The 22,513-nt window shown below is 38.7% G+C and overlaps 1 protein-coding gene and 2 pseudogenes across 1 annotated transcript in view; all 3 read left to right on the plus strand.

Moving 5' to 3' along the window:
• Positions 1-22,513, plus strand: part of Tmhs (Tetraspan membrane protein in hair cell stereocilia) — a 52,187-nt gene that overhangs the window by 7,809 nt on the left and 21,865 nt on the right. The gene's annotated exons all lie outside the window — the stretch shown is intronic.
• Positions 511-2,192, plus strand: LOC141440527 (tektin-4-like; annotated as a pseudogene).
• LOC141440525 (tektin-4-like) lies at positions 6,646-8,289 on the plus strand (annotated as a pseudogene).

Raw genomic sequence — 22,513 nt, forward strand, 5'->3', positions numbered from 1 at the left:
TCTCTAATATTTTAGATATTGTAGGTTAATAATGAGATGGGCCGATAATTAGTTATTTGATCTTTATCATGTATGTGTATTATCCCTTTTAGGGACACTTCGTCTTTGTACTTTTTGTTTTGTTGTTTTCTTTTTGGATTATTTTTGTGTGTTTATGTACAATAAAGTAATATATACATGTGTGTACATTTGAAAATTTTTGGATCTCAACGAGTGAGTGAAGCGAGTGAGTAAGACTTGTCGGGGCGAAAGTGACACGGTCAAGTTAGATAAGGATTTTAAGACACGAAAACTTTCTTCAAAATAAACAGCTAGGTACCTATCCGGTATTTTCGTTTATATTTCAGATGTAGGTGTACCTACCTATTCTGAATTTTCTGTAGTTATGTTGGTTGGTGAGTGCGTGGGTGCAGAGCTTTAAGTTTAGGTTTTAGTCTTTCATTTCATTCCAAAGAGGACAAGGTTTTGATACAAAATTTACGGCTGTGGTTGGCTGTGGTTAATGAATCGTCAAAATGACATTAATTTTGATTGTCAATTATCAGCACATTTTTCCATGAGTTTTACAATTTTATAATAGTTTTAGTTTCTAATTTTTCGTAATGGCTGCTCCTCTCACATCATTTCCTGAAGATGACAAATGTCCGAAAGTGTGCAACGACATCGGCGCGTTCAAAAAAGCGGCCAAAAGCCTGAAAAGGCTAGCGAAGAGGTCAAAGAGGCGGCAGAAGCGAAGCGGGGGCTCCACCACATGATGCCTCTCCCAGTCAGCCTCAAGAACAAGAAACCCTTAGACCAGCACCTTCTGGTCCAGAGTATCTCCCTAATCTAAAGCCAGGACCAGACGGCAAGGTAGACTGGACTCCCCCTTGGTGACATGACAGGAACAAGGCCAGGGGTTAATAAATATTCCATCAGCAGATACTCTCTATCAGAATGGAGAGCGCATAATGATGAGGTACTTGACCAAGAGAGTATAACAGAATCAAACATCGTCGACTACAACGCTAAAACAGCCATAATGCAAGCGTTTGGAAACATAGACAAACAGCAGTTAGAAAATAACAAGCGGCTGAAACAGAAAGCGAGAGACATCTTCAGATGGAAGGTAGAGGTCGAAAGAGCCTGCAAAGCTATCACAGAAGAAGTCGAATTGCTTGAAATTGAAAGGCAGCGGCTGAAGGGAGCTTCTAGAGTACTAATGTTGCCCGAGTCTATATCTAAAGAATGTTTAGATCTACGCTCAAACCGGTTCGAACCAGATCTGGTTGCCGATTTAGCAGAACAGGAGCTTATCAAAGAAATGAATTTAGTAAGCGAGGTGAGAGCCAATTTAAAGAAAACTTTAGAGCAAATTGAACAGCAGATGGCTATTAATAAAGCTGCTAAGCATAGAATCGAGTACGACTGGTGCGATAAAGCCATGGCTTATAATACAGAATCTACCAATCTTGGTCTCGATCCTAAATCAACCACAATAATGTTCAGGCCAGGCGCAACAAAGTTTGGTACCTTTTCAGCTCCGTTAGAGTATTGGGAGTTTTTCTGTCGAGAAAGCGTGCAGAATTGCGAAGCAGCTAGACAAAAATCTTGCGATTTAAGAGGTAGTCTCGCTGCTATATTAGTAAGCGGCGGTAGGAAACTCCGCAACCAAGCAGACAAAACTGACATGGCGTTAGCAGAAACCGTCGCTATAACGTCAGAACTATGCACCAAATTGGAAGAAACTTTGAGGAACACGCTCCAAAGAATTGCTGACATGGAATCTCTGATAGATGAACTAAAGGCTTCGGTACAAAAGATGGACGCTGCGATGAAATTAGCTCAGACTAGGTTGGACAATCGCAACAACTGGAGACCTCACGGTGAAAGTGTAAGGGATCAGCCTCATTTGGGGCTGATAGAAGAGGTTAGGAAGATTCACGAAACAGTGACGTCATTGCTCGGCCAGTTGAACAATGCTGAGAGGATTCGAAGCGACTTGCTGAGGAAAAGGATCGTGTTGGAAAGGGACATAGCGTCGAAAAGGAAAACTTTGAATATAGACAGAGAAAGGGTGCGGAATGGTGCGGTCGCATTACCCATCCGCTTCAGAACTTGCAGGCTACTAGAATTGTTTGTATACCATTCGGTGTTTTAGGCCATTTTAATAAATTTTATTATATTATTAAATTGAGTGTTAGATATGAAAATGTGAGTTTCACTTTTGGATTCACTATTTTACTTTATAGGATTTAGATGTGCTTGCTGCTTGCTCTCTTTACAATATCAATTTTTAAAATCACTTCACTTGGATGTTCATTCTTTGCCTGTTGTCTTTCCTGCAATACCCCCCCCCCCCCTGCGTGGTAACTATGGTAATTTTTTTTTGGCCGTAGTTCTATTTGTACAACTATATATAATGAACCGCTACTGGTGACAGTTTACATCATCATTTTTTATTTACGAATATAAAATTTGTTCTCGGGTCTTGGATGTTTAATATGTATTTAAGTATGTTGTTATCTATGTAAGTATATTAAGTTGACTAGTATCCAAAAGTACTAGCTTTGCTTAGTTTGGGACTGGGTCAATGGGTGTCAAGTGTCCCATCGTACAATATAAATTTATCCTTCCAGGGCACTATGTCCAAGTGTCAAAATGTCCAAGGAGTCAATATGTCCAAGGGTCAAATCAAAACGTCCAAGGAGTCAAAATCTGTTTATTTGTCAATATATATTTATTTATTTATTATTTATTGTTTGGGAACACGCTAAAGAAAAAGAAATGATGTCTTTTATTTTCGATTTAAATTAATCCCTTCAAGGCTTCTTCAAGGTAAACAAAACGTGTAAAACTGATAAAAATATAAGTTTTTGGTGTAGCGTGTCCTGGCCTTATGAACATACGAATAGCCTATGGTATATAATTTCTTAATCTAACAAAATCTCATAATAATAAGTGAAGTAAACAAAAACTTGATAACATCAAGCATCTTACAACAGTTTTATAACCATAGCCATGACTGAATCCAAAAGTGAAAGGCGTCTGGCTGAACGACAAAGTGCCGGTAATCAAGGTACGGAAGGAAGCTGTGGTTAGACTTCAATTCCTGTGTAATGAGTACCTAAAGAAATACAATACCATAACAGACTGCCTATTTACAAATTGCTCAATAGGAAGCTTCGCCGTCATCATCCCAGGTTACGTATTATATGACACATCTCATTGGGCTACAGCCTTCCTCGCAGAATGAGATTACTTGGGCCGTAGTCCGGATCGAGAACATCACAGGTTTGTGCAGGTTCCTTTACGATGTTTTCCTTCGCCGTAAAGCTCGTAGTAAATTTCAAATGGAATTTTAGTTCAATTCATATTTTTTTATTTGCTGTCTTTTTGTACGGTTCAATATTTATAAGTTTCATCATCATCAGCTGGAAGACGTCCATTGCTGAACAGTCATCCCTCTTATACACTACAATGAACGACAACTCGCTTCTTGCATCTACTCTCACGATGTTCTCAGTCCTAGTGGGAGGCTTGCCAACTCTTCGTCTTTCGGATCGTGGTCGCTACTCGATGAGTTTTTCCCCCGACGGTTATCTGCTCTGTGTTCTGTGCAGTAATCTATTGTGTAATGTTTGATTAAACGTAAAGGTTTTATAAAGCAACAGGCCGTGGTGGCCTAGTGGTTTGATCTATCGCCTCTCAAGCAGAGGTTCGTGGGTTCAACCCCGGCCCGCACCTCCGGGTTTTTCGAAATTCATGTACGAAATTACATTTGAAATTTACCACGAGCTTTACGGTAAAACAACGCGAGGAAACCTGCACACACCTGTGAAGTATTAAATTGTAGGTATGTGTGAAGTTCCCAATCCACACTGAGAGAAGGCCTGTTCCCAGCAGTGGGACGTAAATAGGCTGGGATGGAAAGCAACAGGCTTGCAATTAAATCAATTACGTTAGTTAGATGTAATTAAATTCCCTTTGTAACAGCAAGTATCCGAGACTTGAAAATGGTGTGAAAAGTAAGGCTGCGTTTTAGTTGTAGATGGAGCGTGCTTTTCTTGGCCAAGGTCTTTTCGAAATACCGTCAAAGACATGAAGTTTTTAAAGGGTTTCATCGGCCCAACCGGTCGATGGTCGATCGCGACTATTAGTCCAGTCTGAACTGATAATACTGAATTATGCTGTTTCATTTAAGATTTCAAGAAGTATCTTACTAGATGGCGCCACTGTTGCGTGAGGTTTTTAAGTGTGGCTTTCAAAAACTGTTATTACGGGCTTGAAAACAAAGTTTAGATTAAAATCATATTTAACACAGTTTTGCGTAGTCCCGTTTTGTTCGGAAAAAAGGGAGGACAAAAGTTTTCGAAAGACAAAACTGTCTCAAAACAGACATTTATTGCCCCGTAACGCATAATTGCCTTAATTAATTTCAGATAATGCAAAATATTCACAAAATTATTCTAATTATAAATAAACCCGCGTAGCTTACCCAAAAACTATGAGATTTGACATTTCGGAGACCTCACGCTACACTAGCGCCTCTAGCGGCGAATTCATACGCGATAGCCCTCATTGGTAGATCGCACAGGGTTTCGGCAGTAAACTTTACAGTAGATCTTGGGTCTAATCAAGTTGGCCAGCCACCCCTTCAGGGCTACTACGAAACTCGAAACTCGAAGTTCGTATCGTACCGTCCCTCTCGCTCTCGTATTAAATAGTATAAGTGTCACTAAACCATATCATACTATGACCGTAAGTAATAGAACGTGTCAGGAACGGAATGGCAAATGCATACATGGCACGCGACGGCGGCGGTTGGTTAGGAAACGTGCTAGTGGGTATAGTCTCATAATTTTCAATACAAATAATATATTTTTGCCTGGTACGTTGCTGTTACGATCATGGTATGATACGGTGTAATTGGTAGAGACCTGTCTCTCCAAGTGAGCGGTTGTGTTGAGATAGATTTAGATTACTAGCCCCCGACACAAAAAGAGGGGTTATTATTATCAATTTATCATCATCATGTCAGCCGAAAAACGTCCACTGCTGGACATAGGCCTCCCCCAAGGCTCTTTTTTTTGACTGGACGGCAATCGAGCAAGTGGGTCTCCGATGATAAGAGACCAGAGAGAGAGAGGTCCACTCAGACCGGTCTTGCGCTTTCCCACCGCGATCCGCGATCTTAACCAGGTGGTCGCTCCATCTTGTTGGAGGCCTAGTGATAGCTCGTCTCCCTTTCCGCGGACGCCATTCGAGAAACTGAGAGGGGTTATGTTTGACGCCAATTTTTGTCTGTCTGTCTGTCTGTGGCATCGCAGCTGGATGAACCGATTTCGATGCATTTTTTTAAAGTGAAGCTAATTTCTTTGCGGTGGTTCTAGCTATGTTTCATTAAAATCTGCCATAAAATATATAGCACCGTGCTGTTTTCCGGATTTTTTTAAATGTCATCATATAGAATGCAGTAGGTTAGGTTAGGTTAGTTTAATATCAACTTTGAAGAAATTACTACTTCAGAAATAAATTATTTTATGGCAAATGAAAATTCTAGAAAACGATACATTCGGGCATATGAAATTCGGGAAAACGATAGAGAACCGTTTTTACGAACCAATAGAAACGCTTCATTTACCTATCCTGCCTGGTACCTATTACCTAACCTATTGATTGGAAAAAAACAAGCGACAGTATTGATATCTTTTTACACGCTCCCGCTGGGGTTTGCGCTACCCGAACCGCTTAGCTTACTTCAAAGCGTAACCTTACCATGTTAATGCAGAAAAACAATACCATCATTAGACGTTTCCCACGCGTCTAGTAGTTATAGCTATTTTATTATGTTTGCCCCTTATGTTATTGGTATAAGGGTGCAAATTGAATGAGTTGAGCGAATGAAGAAGGTGGGGAGCGACCTCAATGGGTGGTTCGTAAAGTTTTGTTACAAGGCAAGTGCATATTATGTTGGGAATTATCTGATTGAATTTTTTTTGGAGAAACATGTAATAGTTTTTTTTTTATTCGACTGGATGGCAAACGAGCAAGTGGGTCTCCTGATGGTAAGAGATCACCACCGCCCATAAACACCTGCAACACCAGGGTATTGCAGATGCGTTGCCAACCTAGAGGCCTAAGATGGGATACCTCAAGTGCCAGTAATTTCACCGGCTCTAACTCTCCTCGCCGAAAACAACACTGCAAGCACTGCTACTTCACGGCAGGATTAGCGAGCAAGATGGTGGTAGCAATCCGGGCGGACCTTCCACAGGTCCTACCACCTGCCCTCTCCCCTCTCTGCCTGTTTGATAGAACAGTTTGATTTTATACAAAGAGAAATAAAAAAAACACTATTTACATCAACAGCTAAACCGATTTTGATAAAACGTGTCTAAGAACCATTGCTAGAAACCCTGCTTTTAAATAAAAAACCGTAATCAAATCGGTTCACCTTTAAGAGCTACGGTGCCACAGACACACAGACAGACACAAGACACACATAGCGGTCAAACTTATAACACACCGCGTTAAAAAAACACCGCGTAAACCTTGCGTAAACATCTTTGGCGTAAACCCATCACCTTACAAATAAGCATAGTTAAAGTACTGGCTGGTTCAATGTTTCTGACGTCGACGAAAAGAAATGATCCGTCATTTATTTCGTCTATTGACGCTACGTAGTTTATAAGTAATTTTATTTACAATTAATAATCATTCGACAAATACCTAAATTTCCGTTACCATGGCATCCGGAGAACCTAACAAGATGGATTGCCCTTACATTTGTCCTGAATCCGGGATCCCTCAGGAAAAGCAGAAGGAGTATTTACAAGCGGGCATGTCGAGGGTTGAAAACCCCCGTCCCCTTATGTCCCTGGACGGATTGTGCCCCCACCGCCCAGGATCTACCCCCCAGGAGCTCCCCCAAAGTATCTACCTCAGCCTACAGACAGTACCAGTGGAGATATACTTGGTATGGGACCAGTAGGACCCTGGGCGGCAGGACATGTGGACTGGACTCCTCAAGCGGGTATGACCGGTGTCCGACCAGTCGTCGACAAATACTCCATCACCAGGTATTCCACTGGAGAATGGAGAAAGAACAACCAGTACATCCTGACCCCGAGGGCTACAGACAAAGCGAAAGCAGCCGAAGCTCAAACGAAGAAAGACTTAGACGACGCTTTTAATAACATTCGCAATAAAGGCGACGATACTAATAACAAGCTGCAGAAACGAATCAAAGATTTGAAGTCCTGGCAGGCAAAAGTTGAAAAAATGGTGCAAGCCATCACCGATGAGACTATGACGCTAGACCAATACAGAGCCCGGCTCAAAGGCGCTTGCAGAATTCTTATGATGCCTGAAGCTATTTCCAAAGAATGTCTCGAGTTAAGAACAAATCGATACGAACCTGACTTAGTGAGAGATGACGCTGAACAAGAACTGATCAAAGAAGTCGCTATAGTAGGAGAAATCCGAAGAGTATTCCTCGAGACCCTTGCCAAAGTTGAGGTTCAAATGGAGAAGAATAAAGCTGCGAAGGTTAGCATTGAATTCGATTGGAGCGACAAAATGGTCAGTTTGAAATTGGACAGGCAGAACTTAAGCATGACACCAGAATCTAACTTGATCTTGTACCACCCTGGTGTCGCAAGATGGCCGGAGAACGCTACTACTTTGGAATACTGGGAACACTACTGCAGTGAGAGTCTTCGAAACTGCGAAGAAGTTAGAAAAGAATCTGAAGACTTGAGGGGCGATTTGATGACTGCCATCATTAAAGGTGGCCAGGATATGAAAATACAAGCAGATCGCACGAACGAAGCACTAGCGGAAGCCATATCAGCAACCGAACAGATGTGTGAGCATTTGGAAGCGAACTTAAAAGAGAATCTTCAAAAGACAGCTGATATAGAGAACCTTATTGATCACCTGAAGGATTCTTTAAGGAAAATCGATGAGAGTTGTAAATTATCTATGACGAGACTTCACACCAGGAACTATGATAGACCTGGAGTGGAGAACTGTCGGGATGAAGCGCAATATGCGCTAATAGCTGAACACAAAGCCATCAAGGAGACAGCAGAGTCTTTGAATAATAAGGTTAGAGAGGCGGAGACGATTAGATGTGAGCTGATGAAGTATAGAGGGGATCTGGAGAAAGAAATAGCATGTAAGAGGAAGAGTTTGCTGATAGACCAGGATAGGTGCAGCAGGGTACGGGCGCACATGCCTTCTCCTGAGGAGTTCGCGTCTGGGTGAACTGGTTTTTAAATAGAATACAAATTGTGCGTAAACTGAGCCAGCATTTTAATTGGTAGAATTGCTAACACAAAGTAAAAGAAGAATAAAAATGCCATGCGGGAATTTCTTAAGGGGGTTGCTCTTCCATACAAACCTACGGACACCCCGCATAGCTTCCACGGACATGTTTTTAGAGGATTTTTTGAGATAGTAAATTATGGTATGCTCTTCAAGCAAAATCCAAAAAAAGTAACTTTATTGCATCAAAAGTGCAGCGTGATGCAGTAAATTTTGATGCATTTTACCATTGTATGAGTAAACTGACAGTGTTGCAGCGAGCATGTAGTGACATCTTATATGGGTGGCGTGAGTCAATGTCACAAAATCAAACTATTGTAAATAGGTATCGACTATTTCGTGTGGGTCACGTGACCATCACCTTTGGGCTCAGATAATACGACAACTAAATGAAGAAAGCATGAGATCACTGAGAGATCAAGTTCAGTTTCTGAGTCTAGTATCACTTTTTTTTTTTTTGTTTTAAAATCTGTTATTTTCGGAAGTTGAAACGCCTAAACTATTTTTCTGATTAATGCAAGGAGGCAAACTGTAAGTAAGACAAAAATAGGTAAGTTACTTTTAAATTGTCATTTAAAAATAAATTTTTAAGTAAAAGACCCAGTCCTCGGCAAAATTATAACATTGCATACTTTACATACATTATAATGCGTGCTTCGATCTAGGACAAGTGGTTTAAATTCAACTTACAAATTCTGAACAGATATTAGTTATTTACTCTTACGTAGACAGTAGCGCCACTAATTTATATAAGCATATTTATTCTCACAATAAAAGGTGCTAGGTGTAATCACTAAACTAATTAGTTTAAAAAATAAGGTCTACATTCAACATACATTGCATGTGTATGTATGAATATCAAGTTTTACAGTGAGGCTCAAATAAATTCCTACATATCACGGCATTTTTACGGCCGCTAAATCTAGGCTCGGTGAATAAAAGGTTTTCACAGTCGAAGTAGTTTCGTACCTTTTTTATTATTATAACTGGCTNGTGAATAAAAAGGTTTTCACAATCGAAGTACTTTTTCGTACCACCTTTTTATTATTATTACTGGCTAGATAAGTAAAATTTAAACGTCATTATAATACATTTTTGTCACAAAGTCAAGTCAATGAGATTGATATTCAAAGCAATTATGTTTGAATAATTATGGTTTGAAACAAATCAAGAAGTCAAAAAGTTGGCGGACGAGAGGAAATTAGCAAGAGTGCAACTCTTAAACTATTTATGTATGTACGATTTGATGATGAGGATAACATATGTAATTGAATACACGGGTATGTTAATTTTATCATTTTTGTCAGAAACATTAATATTTGTTACAAGAACACCAGAGACAGGGCTGTAAGAATTTCATTCCTACTGGGTGGCCAAGTATGGCTTATCGTGTGTACCAAACTTGTGGTCTGCAGCAACCTACTACGAAAACATACCAAATTTCCCTAACTCTTAGTTGCGCCTTGAACATTTTTCACTCCATAGAAGTAAGTCGCTTCCCACCATCTGTCTGCATATGTACGAGTATGTACTGTATGTACTCTATTATGAAGTGATTCAAGATTTTTTATTTTATTTATAAGTGTGAGAAACGGCAAGGGTTATGGTTTTGGAGCATATGTATGGTCATTTCTTTCGCACGCTATGCAACAAGGCCTTGATGCATCTTAACAAGTAAGACAATAAACAACAAGACAATAGAAGATAAGTCTTTGTTAGGAGTGACACAGGTTGTTAATTTTATGCGTATGTGAGTCTGTCTGTGTATCTTTCCGTCGGCCCATCCGTCCGTCCGTCTGTCGATCGTCCATCTGTCTGTCCGTCTGTCTGTCTGTCTGTCTTTCGAAGTGAACACTACATCATTGATGACATATGGATCCGAGACGTGGTGCTTTACTTTAGGCCTTATAAAATAGGCTCAGAGTTGCTCAGCGAGCTATGGAGAGAGCTATGCTTGGGGTTTCTCTACGGGACCGAATCAGAAATGAGGAGATACGTAGAAGAACAAGGGTCACCGACATAGCCAAGCGAATCAGCTCGTTGAAGTGGCAATGGGCCGGCCATATAGCACGGAGAGCGGATGGCCGTTGGGGCCGAAAAGTTCTCGAGTGGAGGCCGCGGATCGGCAAGCGCAGCGTAGGACGTCCACCAACAAGATGGACGGATGACCTGGTTAAAGCCGCAGGTTCACGGTGGATGCAGGCCGCTGCCAGCCAAAGCAACTGGAAGTCTGTAGGGGAGGCCTATGTCCAACAGTGGACGTCCTACGGCTGAGATGATGATGATGATGGTGAATAAAGTTGTACCAACTATACTTTAGTCGAAAATTTTACTACGACCTTTAAAATTTATAAGTATTTTATTGATAATTAGAAGCAGTCTTGGGAAATAGCTCATTTTTTTTTTTTTTTTATAAAACGAGGGGGCAAACGAGCAGACGGGTCACCTGATGGAGAGCGATCACCGTCGCCCATGGACACCCGCAACACGAGGGTAATTACAGGTGCGTTGCCGACCCTTTAAGGAATTGATAGGCTCGTTTTTTAAAGATCCCTAAGTTGTAACGCTCCGGGAATGTTGCATGTTAGGAGATAGAGAGATCAGAAGAGGTATCGTTAGATTTGTCTCTGTTAGGTGTCACTACACAGGTTGTTAATTTTATGCGTATGTGAGTCTGCAGTCCTGGATTTATAAATAGGCCATATAGGCCGCGGCCTAGGGGCGGCAGATTTAAAAAAATATTATTTTAGAAAGTTACATAGGGCGGCGGATATAAAGTGGCCTACACTCATAAAAAACATAAATCCGCCACTGTGAGTCTGTCAGTGTACCTTTCCGTCGCCTCATCCGTCCGTCCGTCTGTTGATCTGTCCATCTGTCTGTCCGTCTGTCTGTCTGTCTGTGTTTCGAAGTGAATCATTGTCCTATTTTTTTAATGATTGTTTACCAACGCACACACCAAACCTTTTATCCTAAAAAGCTGAAATTTAAGATAAGGAAAATATGGGCTTATTATGTACCTACATAAAATTCTACCGGTTCGTAACTATTATTTAGTTTTTAGGGTTCCGTACCTAAAAAGTGCCAACGGAACCCTATTGCTGAGACTCCGCTGTCTGTCTGTCTGTCTGTCCGTCCGTCTGTCACAGGGCTCTATCTCTTGAGTCGTAATAGTTAGACACTTTAAATTTTTACAGGTTATGTATTACTGTGGCCGCTATAACAACAAATACTCAAACCAGAATAATATAAATATTTTAGGGCGGCTCCCATACAACAAACGTGATTGTTTAGCCGTTTTTTGCATGATGTTAATAACGGCAACAGGTAGACGCTTGAAATATTCACAGAATATTTAGCTGTATAATTACTTTAAAAATAAATAAATTAATTAAAATAAAACAAATATTTAAGGAGGACTTCCATACAACAAACTTGTTTTTCTGGCCGTTTTTTTTTTTGCTTATGTCTAATGTTGTATAGATAATGGTACGGAAGACATCGTGCGCGAATCCGACTCGCACTTGGCCAGTTTATTTTTAATACCCAGGGTAGGTAGCATGGAATTCAATGTTATATATTTAATTTTACAACTCTATCTCCATATCACTAATCTCTGTAAATTGACATGCAGGCAGAAAGGAATAGCAAAAATCTAAATTCAATATCAGGATATTTTGAAAAAGATAAGTATTGTTCACAAACCGATCTTAATGAAGATGATGATGGTGATGATGATGATGATGATGGTCGTATGTCATCGCTGCCGAATTCTTACTTTATTCAATGAAAGACATGGAGAAACTTTGTCACAAAGACTTAGTTCAGATAGTTTGATATTACGCTGTCCGTCCGTCTATTTCTATAGGATTACTTAAAACTGAAGCAAACTGAAGTGGCAGTGGGCCGGCCATATCAGCCGAAGAACCGATAACTGCTAGGGTAAACGAGTAAAAGCCTAGCGTGGCGTGGGACGCCCTCAGACTAGGTGGAGCGATGATCTTCACTGGGTAGCTGACAGTAACTGGATGAGAGTGGCCGAGGATCGTGCTCAGTGGCGTGCAATTGGAGACGCCTATGTCCAGTAGTGGGCTAAGATAGGCCGATAATGATGATGATGATGATGATGACTTAAAATAAGACAATAATCCCACTCATATTATAAATGCGAAAGTTTGTTAGTCTGTTTGTTTATTTCTTTATTACCTTTTCACGTCTAAATCGTTGAACCGATTAGGATGAAATTTGGGATACAGATAGTTTGAGTCCCGTAGAAAAACATAGGGTAGTTTTTTTTAATCACATAATTCCCGCGGAATAGCTATAAACGAATTCTACGCGGACAGAGTTGCGTGCAACAGTATGTACATTAGGGAATTTACCTACTGATAGTCTGATTTACGTCCTTATGCTGTAACTAAAAGGCATCGGTCACTTTATTCCTCCACCTAAGTATCTTATAGTCTGTCTGCTAATACTATTTCTGTATTTATTAATGCACAATTCCTTTCAGATTCAATGCTAACTAACTGCATATAACTTTGCCTGGAATCATTATATTGCGAAAGTAGCCATGGTGCTGTCATGCAATATTCAAGGTGAAGAAAAGAAGAAACGTTTAATGTTGATATGCAAGAAATTTAGGAATATCCGACTGATTAGATTTATTTATTAACGCTGTGTTAAAAAGTTTGTTCTAAATAAATATGATGTACACAATGAAATAAAGTCTTCGTAGGCATCTTTCTTTTAGCGTTCCGTGGGTGGAAATTTTAGTGGAGATTCTAAAAACAAGAATACCAACAGGTATGTAGTTTTTATTTGTTGAATGAAACTACAGTAATTTCAGATGATGAGATAATAGGGGTACATTATATATAAAGTACTATAAAACCGTACAACTTTGACTTTTGAGATAACTTTGCCCAAGTTGTCATTTTTTTAAATATCTGAAATAAAACAAAATTGACTGATTTGTGACCACTTTGTGACATGCACATTTCTAAATAATTTTTGTACATTTTTTTCCCTTTTGTCACGAATAAATCTTTTCTTTTTCGATATTAGAATATTTCTTTATTCCTGACGGGAGTTACTTCTTCTTTTTAGGGTTCCGTACCCAAAGGGTGCCAACGGGACCCTATTGCTGAGACTCTGCTGTCTGTCTGTCTGTCTGTCTATCTGTCCATCCGTCTGTCACAGGGCTTTATTTCTTGAGCTGTAATAGCTACCCGTGTGATGTCGGGTTAGAATTAGACCTCTCCATTTCTTCCGTGGATGTCGTAAGAGGCGACTGAGGACCGTAGGCCACAGGCTAGCAACCTGTCACTATTGTACCGTTTTTGTCAAACTTAAAACCTAAAATTGCTAAAAGTGGCGCCGAAGCTGTAACGTTTCGTGTGCTTTGCCTACCCCATTTAGGCATACATGTTTGTGTGTGCTAGACACTTGAAATGTTGACAGATTATGTAGGTATTACTGTGGCCTCCATAACAACAAATACTAATAATAAAGTAAGTAAAATTAAAAAATAAATGGAGTTGTCATACAAGAAACGTGTTTTTTTTCCAGCGTTTTTTGGTTACTAGGCGTTGCTAAAACTTATTAGTGAACTGTTTTAAAAACATTGTACGTACGGAACCCTTCGTATGTACGAGTCCGACTCGAACTTGACCTTTTTTTATCCTGCCAAGGCCTTTTTGTTACAGCTTATATTTTAACTCCGCGGGCAAAATAAATATCAACGGCAAAATTGGACGGTTTTATGGTACTAAAAAAATAGTCTTCTATTTATAACAGAAAATGTAATTTATGTAAATTATTGTAAATTTATGTATGTAGGTGCAGTGGGACGTATATAGGCTGGGATGATGATGATGATGATGATGTAGGTAAATTATTTAATAGTGTTACATGACAGCAGCAGCAGCAGCTCGTGAATTTGCTGCTCTGTATGTATGTGTGTTCTGGTGTTCTAAGTGACGATTAAATATTCACAGAACAAAAACAACCAAAATATCTAAATATATATTAATGTTTATTTTTTAGGCCTTTACCATATGTAATTCGACTTTTTATGAGTGTAGTTTTTTTTTTTAACTATAGCGTACAATTTCGTACATTTTTTCTGATTTACAAGAAATTAGAAAAGTCGACTGCTTCATAGTGAAAAAGATAGCGCCCGCCAGAAAGTACTTCAAATTAGTAGTTTTTTTTGTTTTTTTTTATAATCGGTTCCATTTTTTGTTAAAAAATTTTTTTCATGTACAGTCAAGGCAGAGATATCGACATTGCATATGTCACGTTAATGTTGTGCATAAAGTGTGTATCATATTTTAACTTACGTGTATATCTTGCTTGACTGTACCTACATTTTCTGATGTCAGTGAATTCCATGCGACACCATGTCACCGCCAGGAAGTATGACACTCAACTTCGAAGCTGTCTCACCCTGGAGATTGCGTGGATCGATATTTACTTGAAATCTTATTAACTTATTTATTGTTTTGTCACTAGTAACGTGCTAGCACAAGTCTTTTCGCGATAGTTTTAATCTTCTTCTGCGTGAAACATTGTAGTAGAAAAATAGTAGAATTATTATATGTTCGATTTTTTAACAAACGAGTTAGTGTTATGCTCTATGTCACAGGATGACTAAATATTGACTATCGATATCGATAATAATATCACTCATGTTTAGACTTTGCTCATGTCTAGCTTTAGAGACATTCTTGACTGAGCCGGCCGCGATAACTGTAGTAGTAGTATGACGTTCTTTTTAGAGTGTCATTGCTACTGAACTGTCAGGTTGCCTTACAGAAGAAAAGTAAACTCATGTAAAATGACAATCTCGCATACAGATACCCAGAATCAAGAACCAAAATCAGAAGAATTGTATAAGTTCATATATTGATATTTTTTTATTGTGAGCTTACTTTTTTTTAATTATGTGTAACTATTATTACAAATTAATATATTTTTAAGCTTCTGGTACCTTGACTTTTGTATTTAGGACTATTGTATGGTAGGTGCACGCGGCTAGTAGCTAATTTTATAAGATCTCCGCTTACAAATTGTACTCTTTCGCGTCACTGCTTTTATTATAGTGGCATCATAATAATGTTTGATTTTGAGTTTGCATTATATTATAGGCACTAAGTAAGTATAGAAGTTAGGCTTGGTCAAAACTGTCATATTGGGCTGTACATTAATTTTCATCTAATCTAGTGTCCCAAATTTCAAATTTGTCAATTTTCAAAATCACTCAATATGCTTGACTGAAATGTTTACATCGTAAAATCTGGGCCATATTGTCCGAAATAAAGGTCGTTACTTATTATTGTAATAGCTGGTTCAGATTTTCGATCACGAACCCATCTGGACCCGGTCATTTGAAAGGCATGGGACCACAGCCAACATATCTAATATAGATGAGATGAGCAGAACTTTGGAGGTCTATCCCCTAATACACTATAAGGATGTGCTAGCGGACAGGCCTCTACAGTTGCCAGATCCGGACAGACTGTCCGGGACATTAATTCACATGGAGTGGGCTATGGCGTTAATAGGATGCCGCATACAGCATTACCGAGATATGGAGTGAGATAACGGACACCTACCATTCCAATTTTCCAATATCATATAAATTGTACATTTAGTAGACGATGACATTATGCCGTTCACTAAATGGGCCGGTCAAACTATTGACCCCCCCGAAACAACGAGGTGTAGTATAATATAATGCTTCAAAAATATATTTCACATACTTTTATTCTGACCTAGAAAGACGTGTAATAATATGTGATATTTTTGATTGGTTCGATTGTATATCTATCTTGTCTTGAGTGGATAGAGATGAACAAAATAAATACTTGAATAATTGAGTGGTTTCGGTGTTACCAGGTTCCTTGACCCTTGATGCGTGGCTTTACTGGTACGTCCATGAGGCACATGTACCATATGACCAGTGATGTAAATAATGGAGTTGTTCTTTCGAAAAAATAATAAACTTTATTACATACATTATAATAATTATTTTTATTCTTGAACCACATTTAGATAAACAATGAAAATTGCTACGGGGATATTATATTACCTTATCATTACTATGGCGACGTGTCAAAAGAACGCTGCACATTGCTTCGGGACAGAGAACTTGTTAATTTGCGGAACCTCATATAAATTGACAACAATATTTTTTACTTTACTTCTGCGCTACGAACCGTGCCCCACAACTACGTCCATGTGAAATATCTGGGTGAATTTCAACAAGCTTGAAATTTACCTAATTTTGGTGGCTTTTTTTATTTTTGTTGTCCGAGTCAAAATGATATATCAACAATACGTTACAAGTCATAATAAATATTGTGTCGTAATGGCCCTTCATTATACATAGTAGTTTTGGAGATATTATGATTTTAGTAATTTGATTACCACCAAAATTGCTTGTACCCACCAAAATTAGATATATTGGCCACCAAAATTGCACATCTACACCAAAATTAGATGTACTTGTGCTAATTCAAGGTAAAACAATATTTTTCTTGATCAAATTGTCTGCTGGATATAAAAGAAAATAAATGTTTTATTAATCGTTTTAATTGTACCAAAATCTCTACGAAAATACAATGTTTAACTCGTAGTAACAAAATAGTACATTGTGTCTTAAGGGCGGTAAATAAGGAATTACGAACGAGAGTCTATTAGAAGCCCGAAGTCGATGATAATGCAATTATATTTTCATCACACTTGCTCTGAAACAGTGTCGTAACATGCAGGCTACCATGGTTGCAACCCCCCAAATAAAACCCTCGACCTTAATGTGCTTGTCATGAAACCCGTGGTCGGTAAATGAGTCATTGCCGGTACTAATTTTCTTGTCATGAAGCCCAAGGTCGGTAAATGAGTGTGATACTGCATGGCGTGCTGGTCGTGCTGGCGTGCAGGAGCACGTCGGGCGCATGGTCAGGCTGGGGGAGGGCGGCGCGGAGGCTGGCGCTGCCAAGAGCGTAGTCAGCGGTATCGGCAATTTAAAAAAAAATATTAGTTTTTCTTTTACAAATATACAATTTTACTCGCAAATGTGATGAAAAACATTGTATGTCGCACGGGCGGTACTAGAATTACGAACATCGACTAACTAAAGCTCAGTCTTCGACTTCGGGCTTCTAATAGACTCTCGTTCGTAATTCCTTGTTTATCGCCCTTAAGACACAATGTACTATTCTTTTCGAGGACTTCTTCTCTTGATTGTTTTTTCTTCCGGTTAGCCATTCTAAAAAAATAAAGTCAAAATATCTTTATTCAATTTAGGCTATAACAAGCACTTATGAATGTCAAAAAAAATCTACCACCGGTTCGGAAAAACCTCTGCTGAGAAGAATCCGGCAAGAAACTCAACGAGGTATTATTACAAATAGTGATATTTTATAATTTAGTTTAATAGTAAAGTAGGTATCTAAGTGTTTATATTTTACTTGAAATAAGTGCATTGAGTCAATAATGTTGTAAATGCAAAGTTTTAAATGTAAAAGGCTTAAAAATGAAATTATAATTATGTGGATGGGCTTCAAATTACCACCAAAACCACCAAAATTGATCCTCCATAATTAGAAAAAGTGCATAAAAAAATGATTAAAAAAAAACCGTATCATTCACTTCCAATTTAACTTAATATTTTAAAAAGGAAACTTTTAACATGCCTCGCATATACTTCATACAAAAACAAGTATTGCTAAGTCATTAGTTACATACACCACCAAAATTGCATTAAAAAGTATTTTAACACACCAAAATTAGATACTTACGTACTTGGCGGACAGATCCAGCAAGATATGGCACGTGTGTCATCGCTCAGTGCAGGAGCGGAACTAAACGCACAGGTTAACACACGTTCACGTTTGTTGGTCTTATTGCGTTTCGTTCGACCACAAAAACATCTTCAATATTTACCACCAAAATTGCCAATTTCACATGGACAACTTTTAGTGCCTAGTTTTGAGTATAAATTCATGTACTAATATTTATTTATATATTCTTAGAAGATACTTGAAGTAATGAAGAATAAAATACAATGCATTTTTAGTTAAATAAATGGATGTTATGGTTCTATCATAGACATTCATCAAGAACAACGGATACTGGACGCCACACCAAAATTATGATTTGTGTGAAAAAAATTTTTTTAATAAACATTAATGACTTTTATAAAACTTTGCAATTTGGCTTTAGATAAAAATTTGTGTTTTCTTTTTAGAAAAAAAATTAAACCTCTAAAACAATTAGTCCACACATAATTATCAGCTCTGCCGCCAAATTTTCTCGCTGAGATAATCACCCATCTATACAATAAGTTTACATACAGGCCTGCTCTCTTTCTCTTCGATGTAAAACAATATTTTATTATGTATGTATAGTATATGTCACACAAGCTCGACTAGCTGTCACAAATACCTACTATATAACTATTATTAGGTATTGTGTGATATATATATTATTTCATGTAGGAGGAGGGAGGTGGAGGAGGGCGTGTACTGCATGTTATTATATTATGTAGGAACGTATCACATAGATCTAACTGTGCCGCACGGTTGATAGCAGAGAAACCTAGGGCAAAATTAAATACTGTAGGTTCTAGATGCTGACTAACAGTCAAGCTCAAAAAAATTTAATTGCTAGTGGTACGGTTGGCTTGTTGACAGCGGGCATATTTAACTTGTATCACAAAGTTTATACCTTTTTTTTGTTCTCAAAGTATTAGCTGAATCTAATGCCGACGTTGTTCACTAGCAGACCTGACCCCTTGATCCTGATAATTATTCTCAAACGCTGTCTAATGCGACGTACTGCATTTTACTTACCCCAAAGAAAAGATTGTATGGTAGAAGTTGCAACTGTCACAGGCGAACGGCAGTGATGGGTCTGGTAATTGCAGCCTGCTCGCGTGCACAGACAGATGAGAGGAATAGAGCAACAAAATAATTAAAATAAACTGGAATTAATCAAAATACCACGCACAGGACTTATCACGCTAACGCACATGAGTAATATTTACCTCGACGTTTCGGCAACATTACAGTGGCCGTGGTCACGAGTAGACTGAAGTGTGGGGTGTCAAGTCTGCCTAGCAGCGCGAGTCCTTCGAACTACCCGCACTTGGTCATTTTTATTTGTCACCCCACACTTCAGTCTAACCGTGACCACGGCCACTGTAATGTTGCCGAAACGTCGAGGTAAATATTACTCGTGTCTAAAAATATATTGTTTCCAAAATACTTACTTGATTTATAATGCATAATAATTGGCATGATTATTGGGATATGAATTTACTGTACCAGCGGGAAAATTACAAATTAATTATACCCACTGCCCTGTCAACCAGACTAGTTAGCCGTAGATACTACAGGCAAAGAGCGATCAAAAAGTAGCAAAGTAAAGACATTCCCTTTTTACTCTTAGTATTTGAGGACATGTAAAACTATTTGAGCATTTCCAAATAAAGTTTGTACATTTGATTTGCGACTCCTATTTGTGATAAAAATTTGCACGTTTGTAGAGTGAACGATATTGAGTCGTAATAACATAGTCTCTCAAAATGTCCCAATTGGTTTGTATGGAAATTTCCTTTTTTGTTACCAAAACTATGGATTTGTGGTAACAAAAAAGGAACTTTCCATACAAATTAATTGGGACATTTCGGGAGACTATCTACCTGCAAATTTTTACCCAAATCGGAGTCGCAAATCAAATGTACAAACTTTTTTAGAAATGCTCATTTTTAGCACTGTAGCTTGCTGTAACAAAGTACCAAACTGTTCAGCTACCTATGAGCTTGACTGCTTCGAATTAGGTTTGATGCAACATCTGTCTCCGATGATGACGTGTCAGCTAAACTGAACGTGCCCGTAGTCTGCAAGTACGACGGATTATTTGCGGTAGTTCTAGTTCCTTCACAAGACCTTGAAGAAAGAACTGCGTTATTTTTCCGCCTTTGTACCTTTGCAAGAACTGAAGATGCTACTGCGAAAGGAACAAAGGCAAAAAAATAAACGCAGTTTTTCCTTCAAGTCTTGTAAAGGAACTAATGCAAAAAAAAACGCAATAGTTCCATCGCACGAACATCCAAAGGAAACACTGCCAATAATCCAGTACACACGACTACAAGCCTGCTGGATCGGAAAAAATCCTAGCAGATAATACTTACAATAGGTAGTTATATGATACCAATCGACAACTGTTTTCGACTCGAAGGTAACAAAGGGAGTGTAGATGATTTTGGAACTGCTCGTAGTCTTCTGCTGATTGTGCCAAATCATCGGTTATGATATCCTAACAAAATCAATTTATAGAGATAAGTAGGTACAAAATTAGCACTGGATAATTTTTACCGCAATTTGATCGGCGCAAGTTATCGGCGAGTGGGTGAACTTTTGCTGTTATGTAAGTATTTCGTAAGTATTTATTTATACCTATAAAGGCAAAACATGGCCTAAAAATGCATGTATTCCTTGAGGATCGCAGAGGTGCAAGAAGTTTTTTTTTAATTCGAATACCTACACTACAGAGTAGATTTCTTTCTTCAACGGGAGCGAAGCCGCGGGATTAAGCTAGTAATTATATATACGAACTGAGAAATCCAGATGCAGAAGCCTATATAAACTCTTCGTCAACTCTTTTCATGGTTAGCAACTTATTAATAATTGATATTAGCAGTTTATGATTACTAATTCTCTACCAAAAGTCTTACCACAGAAATTGAGTGATGATGATGATGATGATAATTAGGATAGTAAACTCTGTGTGGATTTTATTACCTCTTTTGATAGAAAGAGCTTACACGAAGCACTGTTCATAAAATATTAGGTATGTCTAAAGGCACTGTTACACATGCTCGTTACTGGACTGAAGCAAACGCGTTCACACTTGCTTATTACCTTTCCCCCTTCCACCCCGTCTCGAGCTTGCCACTAATAAGCATGCTCGATAGTGGCATGTCCTGTTCACACATGCTACTAGCTAGCATTTGCTCAATAGTAGCATGCTTTCTTGCTACTAAAGAGCATGTGTAACAGTGTCTTAAGGGACTTTGGCTTTACGGATACCCTTGATAAACTTGATTGCCTGTGCATTCCTGTGCGTGTCGTACAAGATGACTAAGAGCCCTGGTGGCAGCGCTCTCTATTGCCAACTACGAATTCCAAACTCCAGCTCTGCGGCGTAGAAGGTAAGGACAAACCACCGCACTATTTTCCCAAGAAACTCGTCCTGTAGACTTGCTACCGATTTTCAACCGACGACCATGACCACTTTAGCAAGAGTAGTAACTACGAAAAGTAACTATAAATATAACCTGAATAATAGCAAGACCATCAACCAAGACAAGAAACCGTGGTCAGAATCTCGGTAATTTCTCAATTTATCGTACACATATTATGACCACTTGAAAGGCGTTTGGCTCGTATTATAGGTAATATGCGAACAGTTATCCAAGACCCTGCTTCTAATTATCAATAAAATACTTATAGATTTTATAGGTCGTAGTAAAATTTTCGAGTAAAGTACAGTTAGTACAAAATTTCGTGACTCGATAAAAAAATGTGAATATTACTCGAAGGAGTACCCCGATCGGGTAGCTAAGTGTCGCAATAGACTTTCGCTAGCTGGCGCTGTCTATTTGAGTGTGTGCGTGAGCTCCTAGTGTCCGTATACGGCCGCAATCGACGTTCAAGGTAAAGCACCTCGTTTGCGGCTTTGGCGGAATATTTCATTTCGAGTGTGGGGTCAAAAAATCGGTTACGCTTAGATACTCCCGCCACTAGTTTTTGGTGAAATAATTCTTCATAATTTACGAAAAAAACCTGAAAAAAGGAACTATTGATAACAGCGCCATCTAACGGGACATTGCTCATGAGCTAACCAGGAGCAAACCCCTTAAACGGTAACACACGTTCTTAATGACAACGGCAAAGTATTATATATGTTATATAATTGTAATTGGAGGTGTCGTGATCGTATCGTGAAATGTTGGCGTGTGGTTTAGGTGATGAAATACAGACCACTTACTGTACTATTATGATATTGCCTGATCCATTTACTGTTACTCTGGTTATTCGAAAGAACACTCGTTTTTTTGCATCGAAAATCACTTTACGGAATACGTCCATTCAATGATTTTAATTAGGTATTTATAAACGGGGAAGCTTTG

The sequence above is a fragment of the Choristoneura fumiferana genome, chromosome 22, assembly GCF_025370935.1.
Source record: "Choristoneura fumiferana chromosome 22, NRCan_CFum_1, whole genome shotgun sequence".
NCBI classification, from domain to species: Eukaryota; Metazoa; Arthropoda; class Insecta; order Lepidoptera; family Tortricidae; genus Choristoneura; species Choristoneura fumiferana.